Source organism: Rhamphochromis sp. 'chilingali' (assembly GCF_963969265.1).
Source record: "Rhamphochromis sp. 'chilingali' genome assembly, chromosome: 14".
In the NCBI taxonomy this organism is placed as follows: domain Eukaryota; kingdom Metazoa; phylum Chordata; class Actinopteri; order Cichliformes; family Cichlidae; genus Rhamphochromis; species Rhamphochromis sp. 'chilingali'.
In genome coordinates, this window is record NC_137941.1 from 15,453,020 (window position 1) to 15,466,058 (window position 13,039).

Below are 13,039 nucleotides of genomic sequence, written 5' to 3' on the forward strand. Positions count from 1 at the left end.
TTCCGTCCTCTACTTATATGTGAGGTTTTCCTGTGATTGTTGAGAGAAACCTTCGAGGGATCGCGCTGTGGATGTAAACATGCATGTTTTGTAGCCATGTTTGTGGTTAGGGCTGAAGCTAAGGAATGAAAGTGCTTGACAGGAGTGTTTGGTAAGTGTTTATTGTGTTAAGGCTGCATCTTTTATTTTTTGTCTTTGTTCTGCTTCTTTATTTAGCAGAGTTTCCTCTCTTTGACTAGTCTCGTTCACTCCTCGTCTTCCCTCCTCTTCGTTCTCCTTGGAAATTTCATTTTGTCATTGCTGTAGTTACAGCTGCACAGCCTTTGCCCAGATGCCCAAAGAAGGAAAGGCTCACCAACATGTTGGTGTTTATTCACTTGGACATGTCGCACTCTCTCTTTCCTTTTAACTACTTGCAAACATCAGCCTCTCTCTCCCTCTCTTTTTCCCCCTTTGCTTTCTTTAGCCTGTAATTTTAGGACTTGGTTGTGTTGCACTGTAGCTCCTGGAGTCCTGTTTGTGCTCTGTGCTTGTTTAATAGCAAGCATCATCTGGATGACACATCCATAATGGTTTATTACAGATCCAGTGTTTAAATGTCAAAGTATTTCTTGCAGCTCGTTCTTATTTGCCTCTGAGAAGCACGCGTGCTGTTTCTCAAGCTTGAGTCAACTCATAGCAAATGAACTGTATTGTTATTCAGTATTAACTTCATAAATTCTCAATCTTCAGACCTATCTTTGAATTAGAATTTAATTTAACCAAAGGGATGATTATTATTTTTATTTATTTATTTTTTAAATCTTTAAATCTGTCTTAGGTCTAATTAAAGCAATGGGGCAGCATTGGCACTCATTCAGACCAGACTAATTATAATTTGGTGTTTTTCATTATTTGATTTGATTTCAGTTCTTTTATTTTTACGTTCACTTCATGTTAATTTAGGTTTGTTTACTGAATGGATAAGCTTGTTTCTGTTGAGTTTTTATTGTTTTAAATCTTTATTTTGCGGTAAGTTTTTAGGATTTTGAGTATTTCTTTTTAATTATAGATGGGTAATTTACATGGGGCAAGATTTGAGGAGTTCAGAACACGGTTAACTATGTAGGCCTCCCAGTCTTAATAATCGAATGTGCCAACACCTCTTCACTCTTGTAATAATAACAAATTTGACCAAATTAAAAGAGACTAAAACTACAGGTCTTTCCCGTATGTATCTATATATATTTGTTCCGCATTATTCAGGCATATCCAGGCAAGTTGCATCTCCTTCGGAAGAATACTCGCTCATCTTCTCAGTAAATTCCAAAGAATTTGGGGTTGGATGCACAGCTGCGTGCTTGTTCAGAGATTCATCTGTAGGTGAGCATCACCTTACTCATTATATAGCTGAACGTGGCTCACGATATTCAGTATGATTATCAAAACATTTGACCTAAATTAATTGAATGCAGTTTAGACGCACAAGTACCTGCTCTGAACAAGCAACATAAGAGGAAATAATATTTGTTTCTACTTTAAACATGTTGTTTGTTTTGTACATTTGAGTTTAATGAATCATTTAGTGCAGACGTTATTCCTGTCACATGACACCGTGAAGGCTCTAACTTCCTGGTTGTCTGGGTAACTTTCTGTGTGGAGTTTGGATGTTCTCCCTGTGCCTCCATGGGTTTCTTCCAGCTACCGCCGGCGTCTTCCCACAGATCAGACATGCTTGTTAGGTTAACTCCTTCTAAAATAGCCATGGATGTGAGGTAGATTAAGTGCTTAAAGTGCATAGAATAAAGTGCTATATGAATGGTTGAATGTGGGTCGCAGTCTAAAGCGTTTCGATTGGTCAGAGTGACTAGAAACTGCTATAAAAGGGCCACGAAAGCCCCAGTCCCTTTTTCATTTCAATTTCTATTGGTGAAAGGAAAAAAAAAAAACAGAAAATTATGGTTTTTGTTCTTCTCCAACTGTATTTTTAACTCGTGTGTATTCGTGAAGAGCATGTGTTTGACATTTAATATTCTGTTTTCTTTCCAGTTGTAATTTTTGTAGCATCAGAACACAATTTGCATTAGTTTTACATAAAGTAGGTTGTAGGGCTATGCGATATGACCAAAACCTCATATCCCGATATAAAAATTCTATCGTCCGATAACGATATAAATCACAAAAATGTAACCTTTTCTGTAAATTCTGTGAATCTCGACTTGCGGCAAGTGTTTCCAGCTGGGCGTCATGTAGCTGGAGTCCAGTGTTTTAACCGATGCATGAAACGATACATTTTTAGACATAAGTTGTAACGGCTGCTGTTTTCTTTGAGAGTATTTATTACAGAGTTCTGCGGGGAAAAGCCGGTTCTAACGTTTGTTGCTAAGGTTTATTTTTTAGCACCTGGCGGCTCTTTTTTACGTCTCATCCGTAAACAATCTGCTCTTTCACGTGATTCAGTTTATTTTGAAAAGTCTCAACAGGATCTTGAGCTTTATTGTGAAAGGTTTATGTGGAACATAAACAAGCAGACACGCGATGCTGTTACCGTCGTTGTTGCTAACCACAACACATAAAAACAGGCGCTTGTCTGTCTGTAATGTGGTTATTTTAAATATAAGAGAAATAGAGAACTTTAAAAAATTAATATAGCCACTACAGTGACCATCAAAACGATGAAAAAATATTGCCGTAAACAGATTATTTTTGCGACACCACGAAACAAACGATAGCGTAAAATGAAACGATAGACGTTTTTATATCGTCATCCGATATATATCGTTATATCGAACAGCCCTAGTAGGTTGTGTGTCAAAGGATGTTGTAGTAGTGTAGTAATTTTAGTTTCCATTGTACCCAAATAAAGTGTTGTATGAGTGGATAACCTAACAGGAATGTGTATGTGTCTACTCAAATAATTCCATTATGTTGGTAGACTACAATGCAAATTGAATTTATGATTGTTGTTATTTTGATATGTGAGACAATGGCATTACAGATTATAGGGAGAGTTACGCAAGCTGTGAAATACTGAAAACATCCTAAAGCCAAGAGATGGGCTTCTTACAACAGTGTCCTTTAAATTTAAATTAAATAGTGTCACATTTGGTGGTTATTAAAATGATTATTTTAGAGATGATGGCTGCGATCTATTCTCTGGGAGCTCATTGGTAAGGTAGTTGGGTAATTTAGTAAGTAAGTGCATTTCATGTAAATACACATACTGTAAAATGTAAATGAAAACCTTTTATAACGTTAAAGTGATTGTTGGTGAATAATGGTGGCTGCATCAGACACCATTGTCAGCAGCCTTTAAAAACAAGCCAAACTGAGACTTGAAACAGCTATATAGGAGCTCTTTGGCTGTCTGAGTGGGAAGCCATGACATCCACTGCGCAGGCATTAATGAGGTAGAGGTCAGGTCTTTAAAGGGCCATCTCATTGATCAGTTTGACCTAATCTCTGCTTTCTACTGCTTCTCCCTTGAGAGAAATAGCTGCAGAAAAGGAGGGTCCTTTCGTTGCATCAGCTTCGATCTCATCAGCACCAAGTACTTCTTATACAAACACTTCTCTAGTGGGCCCTCGGTATACCTATTTTTAGGTATGTTAGTATTAAGTAGGTTGCAGAAACAGACAGAGGGGGAAGGATGATGGGTGACGATAACGTTTGCGCTTTCCTGACAGCGTGCACGCTGTACACGTAAAGTCTGTGCATAGTTGACCTGTTATTAACTTAAACCTTGAAATGCCAAACTGTGTTTTATTATTTGTATTTTTAGAAGTTATAAAGCACGGAATTTTTTTTTCTTCAAACTTTTTTGTGGAATAATATAATAATTCTTCTATTATATCTGCAGTACTTGAGTATTTCCATTAAAATTCGTGCTCATGAGCAGTTCAGGCAGTACTTCAAAATGTTTTTAAAGCAGTAGGAGCTTCAGGTTGGAGCTGATTTACTTCTTTATCCTTTATTTTGGAAAAGACTGATTGTTTGCTGATGTTACTCTATTACAAATATGATTTACTGTTGTATATTGTGAGTATAGTTCATGCAGTAATATGTTACACAATACACATTTGCAAGTGCACTAAATGTATACAAGAGGTTCCACACTAAAGAGACTGCAGGAGCCGATCCTTTCCTGCTCAACATTCCCACTTTACTTCCTGGCCTTTCCCCTCTTTCCTCTCGCTTGCTCTGCGTTGCTGTTGAGGCATTTTTTCAGGAGGGGGACTGTTTTTTTTTTTTTTTTTTATCCTTTATTATGACAGGAAAGCTCAAAGAAGTAGACAAAGAGCAGGGGGGAGACGACGCAAATGCCTCTGGGGTGGATTCAAACCTTTGCCTAATAGTTCGCCTGCTCAACCTGTTGGGCTAAAGCAGTGCCGACTGTTGAGCTATTTTAATGAGGGATTCTGTCCAAAAAATGCTGCTGCTACTCAGTGGATCCATAATGCAGTGGTTTACACATTTACCTAACAAGTGAAAAGATCCCTAGTTTGATCCCAGGAGGAAACTGTAGTTCTTTGGAGGTTGTATCAGGAAGGGCATCAGCATAAAAATCTGCCAAATAAAATATGTGGCGCTACATGCTGTAGTAACACTCAAATGTGGTAACCACAACCACAGCTGCTCTATCATGGCTAGACTGATAGACCAGTATCAGTGGTTTCAGAATTAGTCTGCCTCAAGCATTGCAGAGACGTGTCCCTCGAGCAAATGAGTAATATTAAGATTGTGGTGTGTTGATTTTTGGAAATGAAACGTTTTGCTGCACTCCCGTTCCTCCTCCATTATAAAGCTTTGTTGTTAGAGTAATGCTGTTATTAGCTGTGCCTGGACATGCCTATATGCATGGCACAACTAGCAAAAAGTTGTGTTCCAACACACCACCGTACAAAAACAAAACAAAAAAACACCACCACCATCACCACAGTGGAATTTTCCCACTTTGTTGGAGTCAATTACACATGAAAAATCTGTCTGCCTTCTGCTTTTTTGTGGTAAACTGAAGTTACAGTCTGTGACCCTGATTTCATCCAAATCAGGCATAGACACACGCACGCTGGCATTCTTCAGAGCTCAGGAACTGACCTTGCTTTCAGTGCTACAACTTTACCCTGTTAAAGGCTTGATGAGCTGGCTGAAATATTACTCACTTGAGATACCCATGAAAGCTTCTGTCTTGTTTTAATGAAGCCCAAGTCATCTTTGTCCAAGTGACCCAGCTTAAGGAGTTAATAGTTGGGGTCAGAGAAAAGCTCAGAGGCAGTGGGTTTTTTGGCCATTATGCATTTCCATGCCCTAAGCCCACAGAAAGGTTGAGTTCCCTCCGTAGGCGATAGTGTCTGTTCCACTTCCATAGGCGAAATAAGGATTCTAATTACTATCGACTAGTGATTTTCTCCACTTCTCGGGGTCTTATCTGCCTTCCTCTGCCTGGTGCTGCTGCTGTGACACAGGCAAGGAGAAATCTAGAGGCATAAGCATTCTGGCCTCGATTATAGTCATAAAAATGGAAGCCGGGCTCTGAGCAATTACCCCATGGGGGAGCAGGACAAGTATGAGAGAGAAGTGAGAGAGATTCAGAGGGGAGAGATGCAGGTGAAGGAGAGTGCGCAGATATACAGAGGAAAGACAAAACGCAGAGATGCCGAGTGGGGGGGCAGAAGCGGGAGTGTGAGCATGATGGAGAGAGGCAGAGTCAGAGAGGCTGTCACCTGTGAATGGTTCACTAAAGCTCTCTGACAGGAGGCTGTCAACGTAGACGAAAACAGAAAAGAAGGAAAAGGGGAAGAGAAGATAATCTGCTCCCAATGTGACACGATGTCAAAGGAGTGGTCTGTCTAGCCTGGCGCAGCAATGCTGTTTTCTACCCAGCCACGGGAACTCTCCCCCCTCCCCAACTAGCCTGTTAATACTCATCACCATCACTGTCATCATCATCATCATTACCACTATAATCATTGCCACTGTCAACAGCACACACAGGGAACCAGGTCATTTGGAGCAGGAGTTTCACTTCTCACATAAGAGGGTAGGAGTATAATAGTCCTTGGAATTGCCATGCATCCATGGATGAAGTTCAGGAAGATGGCTGGGTGAATCCAAAGTGAGGTTCGTGTCTTTATCCCAAACGCCGCTTAGTTGAGTTGCACTAAATGACTGTGGTAATCGCACAAGCCACTGCAGTCTTTGTTCACTGCAGCAACCTCTAGACTGACGGTCCTTAAATTGCTTACTCACCTTATTATACCTTAGAGCAATGACACAACACTATTGATCTCTCTGTGGAATTGTATGTTCACACGTCTGTGATTTCACTGCTGCAGTATTTTTGGCCCCTTTTCCACTTGAGAAGATACAGATTGTCTTTGAGTTACTTATTTACTGGCAGTATGTCTTGGTATTATTATCAACATCATCACATAAGAGCTTTTGTTGAGGTTCAACAGCTTGTAGCTGCTCAGAAACAAAAGCAGCTCTGGCGCAAAACTTGGATGAAAAGACTTGGTGAAGAAAGAAAGCGATGACGAGGGATGAGGGATGACGGCATTAGATTAGCGGCACAGGCTTTAGAAATGTTTCCTTGACAGACATAGCCCCAAACAATAAGTGGGTGACACATGCTTTTATAACCAGGTTTAATAAAAACAATACCATAAAGACTGAGGTCCATTTGTCATTAAAATACTCGATTGGGTTAGGTTTTGTAGTTGTTAGTCAGGTAGTTAACACGGGTTTATTATTTAAGATAATTATTGCGCTCAGCTAATTAGTGAAGATCTCGTTTCCACAGTTACTCTGCCTGTTAAATGTGCTCCGTGTCTACTACCTGGAGAAAGCTACCGGAAAAACGCTTTATTCTCTTCCTGTTTTGGTTGTACAATCAAGCCTTCATTTCCCCAGCAGAGTTGCCCTTTGGCAAACACAATTATAGAGTGAACCGAGGCTCATAGCAAACCAACCTAAAGGCCGATTGTGCCATTATTCTGCATCCACTGCACAGTGCAATGAACATTTGCTCCATAATGATCAGTCAGGTCAAACAGTGTTTCAGTTGGCACTTTAAAAAGGAGGAATTGTATTTTGTGCTGCAGCGTTTTTTTATAACAAAGTATTTAAAGCTTCAAACTGCTCCTCTTGAAATAGTGAATTTGTATAAATTGTGCTCTTTAGCGTAATTGTGTTTCATGCTGTAAATGCTGTTGGGGTGGCGGTTCAAAGGACGTGATTTTGTTGGGAATAAAAGATGTACCACTTGAGTCTTTTTTTTTTCTTTTTTTCCCCCTTTTAATTTCCTCCAACTATTAGTGCCAGTCACACACAGTGTTGGTCAAGTTACTTGAAAAAAGTAATCAGTAACTAATTACTGATTACTTCCCCAAAAAAGTAATCCCGTTACTTTACTGATTACTTATTTTCAAAAGTAATTATTACTTAGTTACTTAGTTACTTAAAAGCACAATTTACAACCTGAATAGGTGATAAAGCGATAGATCTGTCAGGCCAATTCTACTTTTTCTGCATAATCAATCATACAAAATGTAATCAAATGGAAAAGTCTCTTTTTAAAACTTGTTTTATTAGTTTTAATCTTTTAACTTTATGCATCAAGCAAAAATTTAATTATATGCAACATTCTCTGACTTTAAATGTTAAACTAATTTATTCAACCTATTTTCTGCACATTCCAGCATATAAAATATTTTTTGTGTGTGTTTACACTCACTCTTTCAAATAGATGCAAGTAAAACACAGCAGAAAATAAATAACATCAAAGACTAGCGGTCCTGTTGCTCTATTTTCACCTGTAAAGCAGGAGCAGGGTAGGCGGAGGTTTACCCTGGTGCAGGTGTGCTGCAGCGGTCAGTGGAAGAATCTGCGAGTTTCTCTGTGAATTTCCCATTACGTCATAGTGCACTCGGTGCTTGTTTAGGGTTTTTTTTTCGCTGTAAAATGAAGTTTTCTTCCCACGCACAACGGACACTAATGTTTTTGTCACTTTTTATGGAATCAAACTTAAAGTAAGGTCAGTACTTCCACGCTTTAAACGCTGCACGCTCATACTCTCTCCCGTACTCGATATATGATCCATTATTGATCTGCACACAGCTGTTGTCACAAATGTCGCACTCGCTTATGTCACTGTCATGAGACGTTCTTGCAAAAACAAAATCACGGTTTTAGTAACGCAGTAACGCAGCGTTCCTACGGGAAAGTAACTGTAATCTAATTACCGTTTTTGCAATAGTAACCCCTTACTTTACTCGTTACTTGAAAAAAGTAATCGGATTGCTATCTCTGGTCACACATTACTGTTTTTGTATTTAATAATGGGAAAGTGTTGATGACTTAGTAAGCCAAGGTAGTGAAATTTGGGGAACACGGGGAAGAATATTCACCACAACAACAAAACATTTTCTGAAAGATATTGTCTGGAAATGAAATTTAATGAATTAAAGTTAGTCACTGTGGAATCTGTTCATCAACACTGACACGATTATACATCCCCCTCAAACAGTCATTGTTATTGACAGTCATTCTTCTGTTGTCATTCTCTTGAACCAGCTGCAGCACTTGCCAATACAAATGACAGCTCTTTTAATAGCATCCAGCTCATGTGACAAACCTAAATGATGTTTTTGTCGAGCCAAGTCGTAACTTTATTTTCTTGCCAGTATTTTGTTTTTCCCGCATTCTCTCATCTTTTAGTATGATCTTTTAATAGACAACAAATGTTTTAATGTAGCAGATTACTGGTCAGTGATTATGTGTCATTTATCTGACATTTAGATGTCAGTGTCAGATAAGAATAAGAAAGGTTAACCAATCAGTACGCTTGATACTTCCATTGTTTAAAAGCAATGGAAGAGAAACCTGTCACGATTTAATATACTAATACTCAACTCTGGTTTGGTGGCCTTGGGATCATCTTTCTGCTTTTTGCGGATGATGTGGTTCTTTTCACTTCATCAGGTGATGACCTCCAGCTCAGAGTGGAGCAGTTTGCAGCGGAGGGAGAAAAGGCAGGAATGAGAATTGCCACCTTGAAGTCTGAGGCTGTGGTTCTCATCAAGAAAAGAGTAGTGTGTCTGCCCTGAGATTAAGAGAAGTTTAAGTATCTTGCGGATCTTGCTCAAAAGTAAGGGGGGGTCTGGAGTGGGAGATTGACAGATGGATTGGTGCGGCATCAGCAACCATGCAGAAACTATATTGATCTGTTGCAGTGAAAAAGGAGCTGAGCCTTAACATGAAGCTGTCAGTTCATAATTCAATCTACATTCTTATTTTCACACAAGATTTGGGTAGTGACCTAAAGAATGAGATTGTTGATACAAGCGTTGAAAATGAGACTCCTTCATTGGGGTCTGCAGACGGTTCCTTAGTGATAGGGAGCTCATTCCATCAGGAGGGGCTCAGAGTAAAGTAGAGACACTTGAGATTACTTGGATGCCCCTCAGACACCACCTAGAAAGAGGTGTTTCAGGAATGTCCTCCTGTGGGGAGATCCACTGCAGAGATGATATCTCTAGGGTGACTTGGGATCAACTCGGTGTACCCCCTGGAGTAGCTAGAGGTGGCAGCTGGGGAGAGGGAGGCCTGGGCATCTCTGTTTAGACTGCTGCCCGTCGACCCAGACCCCAAGCAGTTGGGTGTGTGGATGCATCTATGCATGCGTTGTTCAGGATTTCTTAAAATCTTCTAAATGATTTAAAAATCATTCTTACCTTAACTGAATCTTTCAGTATACATTATCTTTTAGACACTTGTACAAGGTTCACTTTCAAACTAGCTGTGATGGGCTGATGTGAGGTAAGTTCAGGCAAATGTTTAATGTTCTGCAAAAGGTGGCTCTATATTCAGAACGTCAAATCATTAGCACAGGGAATATAGTTTAATTGCCACCAAATAATTTACTAACTGAAGCATTCAATTTATTGTTGCATGTTGATTACTAGATTGCATGCATATTTAAAGAGAACCTATTATGCTAATTTCCAGCTCTAATGTTTGAACTGTACTAGACTAGCTTTGCATAATTCAAAGCTCAAAATAATTAGTGGTGCAGTCTCTAGATCATCCACTGATTAGAAAAGGATTTGACCAACTTTCTGCTGATTGGTTGTCTTCTGCGCACAGTAGGTTTGAACAGCAGGCGAGTGGTGCTGCTGTACTCATAGCCAGAACTGTGTGCCTGTCCACTCGCATACAAAGCCAAAAGTTTGGATAAAAAAAACTGTAGCTGAGAAAATATTGTAATGTTAGGAGACGTTTTGTGTGCCCAAGATGTGATTTAACATGTGATGAACGTACCAGGTTAAAGAGATTTAACCTCACGGAATTAAAAGAGAATTATGAATGAAATAACTCAAGCAATCTGACATCAGTATAATGTCCACAATAACCTTGGTTTCAGTGAACAGAGCCATAAGTAGTAAAAATGTACTGGTACAGCATAGAATTAGATTAGATGGCAGGAATGACCGAGATCTGTACCAGAAATCCAAATGTTCATGGAGCCAATCCTCTACTGCAGGATAATCCTGCTATGACCTTGAATTCCATATCTGTCTACAGACAGTTACGTCAATTTATTCTCTATAGAAGAATGTCAAACATGATTTTAGTAGCTCAGCAAGTTTTCGCTTTAAAAGCTGGTAATGTTGTAATAAAAGTCTTAGCAGAAATGATGTTCTATTGTGAGCTTGCTGTTCCATTATTATTTGTTAGTATAACTGTGGACTTTTGTCATATAATGAGCTTTTGCATTATAAAAAGCTCTGGAACAGCTGTGGGTGGTAAAGTAGTTTTCCCCGTGATTCACCTATAGCTTATATTCTCTTACCTCAGCAAGCCACTTTACTGTATTTATAAATGTCTTTCTCTGCAACATAGCTATTACAATTCTGCTATGGTGGCATGCTGCTGCAGCCAGTTTCCTAAAACCTTAGTATTTAGCAAGGTGACTTTGTGGCAGGTTTTGTAAGTAAATTCCCTGCGTGGTTCCTCCAGGTCTGTTCGCACAGCCTGCTCTGAGGCTTGTTCTCTTCGCTCACACCTCAGGCCTGCTTTTCTGTCCCTGCTGCTGCAGAAATCCTATAACCTCTGCTGTCATTCTCCCACTGCGTAGTTGTGTCTGCAACACTGCAGTGTGGGTGCTGAGCTGTCAGGGCCCATTGCCCCTTAATGAACAATCATATTTTTGTTACATTCTTTAAGTGGACAGTCTATATCAGTTACCTAAAATGGATATAAATGCTGCAATTGATTGTGCATCCTACACTTTCACTGACTGACAGTCAGATCAGATATTAACCACATCTCTTACTAATTAGCAAGTTGCCCTGAAGAAATCACTTGACTCTGCACCACCTCCTGCTCGGCTGTTGTACGTGCTCTGCTACATATGCTACAAACAGTGATGAAAGTATTAGTCATATCTGCATATATTCGACAGCATATACAATAAATTGAAATGTTTTATAGGCAAATATTGGCTGACGGATACATATTGGTCGGGCTCTTTCACCCATTACGACTTGATGTAAAACATTCCTCTACAATCAATCTTTACAGTGATACACCTGAACTTTCAAAACATTAGATATGCATTAAAATGGATGGAATGATGTATTCCGGTTTCCCAAATTGAAAGTTGTAAGCAGAAATACTCACCAAGGTGATGCTGGATGCAGAATATTCTTGCTGGGTTTTTGTTGAAGTGAAGACATAAATAAATACAGTACACTGTTACTAATTCATGAATGTAAAAAGTAATAATAATATACAGATTAATAGAGTACATTGTGGCATGTTTAAAATTTTATGCAAACGGTGTCAGAAGTTAATGAACTCATCTGTTTTTAATTGACCTTAGGACATGTAAGGCAGCTCGTGAATGGTCATTAAGGATTTTTAGATGATGATGTTTCCAAAGCTAATGAATTCTGACTATTTAAATGTTGTTGTAACAACATTTACAACCACTGACTCCTGAATAAGATTGTAAATTAAAGTTAATTAATGGCTGCTAAGCAGCACAAGGCCAGAGTTGTTATGGCAGTGCTATGGACAAGTATTATAAAATATAATGCTTTAGGTCCGCAGTGGAGCCAGGGTGGCTTCTACTGTAGGACAATGAACCCAAATGATACTGCAAACTCCACTGCTTAAAGTAATGAGAGTAGCCTCCTAACATTTAGCACCCTTAAAAAACTGTGGTTAGGGTTTTAAGTGGGATGCTTGAAAATATCAAGCAGTGATCTGTAAATGAAAATGTTTTATAAATTCAAGACTAAAAGGAGCCCACTCAGGTCTGACTCAGTAGGATGCACAAACTTTCACATATGGTGTATTTACTGTTGTAAGTTCATGGAAAGTAGCATTTCAATGTTTGATATGTTTGCTGAAAGGGTTTACTATTCTTTCTGTTTTTTAAAAAAAGAAAAAATGTGTAGTGTGCACATGTGTTTTAGGTTTACACTATAGTTGGAGTGGTTCATGCTGTAGTTTGTTTTCTTTGTGTTGTAGAAGTATGCTGTTTGCGAAGAAGTCATTCTTTTTTTTAAAGGCATGTGTAAGTCAGTGTTTTGTTTTTTTTAATGAAGCTACATGACATTTGAGATGTGTGTGTCTGTGTCTGTGTGTGCGCAAGCTTCTTTTATTTATACACTGTTTGTATGCTGATGCAGCATTGGGGTTAAGCCACTTCAGGCATTTCTGATGGGTCTGTACTGTCAGCAGGACCCCTAGATAGGACGTGGGAGAGTGTACGTTTGTAGCATGATCTTCTGCCACGTGTCATTTATTTCTTTAGGGCCTTTTTAAGGACACAAGGGGACAGGATCTGATTCAGCACTGTGACTACAGGCAGATCAGGCCAAACAAGCTCATTGTAATGACAAATAAAAGCACTAGTAGGTAGAGCAGGGCGATATGGCCAAAAATATTTATCACGATATATATTTGAAAATTTGCGGTAACGATATAACCGACGATATAATTGATGCGAGACAAAATACAACTCCACAACATTACTAGCGCAAAAAGACAA

At 39.1% G+C, this 13,039-nt stretch overlaps 1 protein-coding gene across 2 annotated transcripts in view; it reads left to right on the forward strand.

Moving 5' to 3' along the window:
• Positions 1 to 13,039, forward strand: part of LOC308410333 (plakophilin-4-like) — a 93,828-nt gene that overhangs the window by 26,161 nt on the left and 54,628 nt on the right. The gene's annotated exons all lie outside the window — the stretch shown is intronic.